Below are 1,288 nucleotides of genomic sequence, written 5' to 3' on the forward strand. Positions count from 1 at the left end.
CGTGATGGAGCCCTGCTGTCCTGGAGATGGCCGAACACCTGCCTGCCCATGGGAAGGAGGGAATGAATTCCTTGTTTTGCTTTGCTTGCGTTCGTGGCTTTTGCTTTCCCTATTAAACTGTCTTTATCTCAACCCACGAGTTTTCTCACTTTTACCCTTCTGATTCTCTCCCCCATCCCACCGGGGGGGAGTGAGCGAGCGGCTGGGTGGGGCTTGGTTGCCGGCGGGGGTTAAACCACGACAGGTGTAATGGGCACGTCTGGGCATCTGTCCTTCAGCTGATGCTGATCTCCTGCTCCCCTGGAAGGGGTCGGTTCCCGCATGGGTTTAGGATGCCGACGCTTTGCGTGGGGGACCCGCTGGCAGCAAGCAGAGCTATGTGGGTGCAGGATGGCTCTGCAGGGCCGGGATGGAGAGCCTTGCCCTTGGCCTCTGCCTTTGGAAAGTCCCAGTGTGCGGATGAGCTCCCGGTTTCCATGCGTGCTGCTCTCCTGGGCTGGCTGTGCTGTATCTGTCCTGTCTAAAGCAGACCTGCTCTTGCAAACCTTCTCCCTCAGGGAAGGTCCCTGTCCCATGAAGGCAGCCCAAGGGTTATGCATTTTTGTAGGGAGAGCATAACTAGACCCAGGGACTCCTCGGCATCCTCCTGTCCAGCTGCAGTTCCCTCCCCTCCTCTCCGCAGCGGGTGCCTTGGCTTAGCTGGACGTTTTCCATCACCTCCAGCCCCCTTTATTGTATCTTTAGGGGTTATTAGGACAAAAGGGGATACGAGAGGCTGCAGGGGCAGCACGGTTGGCTGGGAGGACCCTGTGGGCAAGATGACCCTGTGGGCAGGATGACCGCTGGGGCCGTGGGACCCCGTGTCCCTGGACAGGTGGAATCGCCGCACACCTTCCTCCCGGCCCCGCTCCCAGCTCCCAGCCTTATAACCCGCTGCAATTTCCTGGCTGGCGATCCCTCTCCTGACTCAGGGAGCAGAAACACCCCGGAAGAGAGACGGTGCCAGCAGCTCCCAGCGCAGGGACGGTCACGGGGTGGAGCAGAGGGTCCCCCTGCACCCCTGGGATGCCGGCTGCAGGGGGGCAGGCTGCGAGAGGCTCCCGCGAGCAAACAAAAAACCCCTGAATATTTCATAAAGGTCTTTGTCTTCCCCCCTCCACCCTGATTTCCAGTCCCCCCCTCCCGCCTCTCCCTTGCAAACAGCAGAGCTGCCCTCCGGTCCCGCTTTCCACCGGCCCAGCACCCCAAGGCGCTCCCGCAGCTGCCGAGCCCAGCCAGGTCGTGCCCT

The sequence above is a fragment of the Pygoscelis adeliae genome, unplaced genomic scaffold (genome assembly GCF_000699105.1).
Source record: "Pygoscelis adeliae isolate BGI_AS28 unplaced genomic scaffold, ASM69910v1 Scaffold197, whole genome shotgun sequence".
Classification (NCBI taxonomy): domain Eukaryota; kingdom Metazoa; phylum Chordata; class Aves; order Sphenisciformes; family Spheniscidae; genus Pygoscelis; species Pygoscelis adeliae.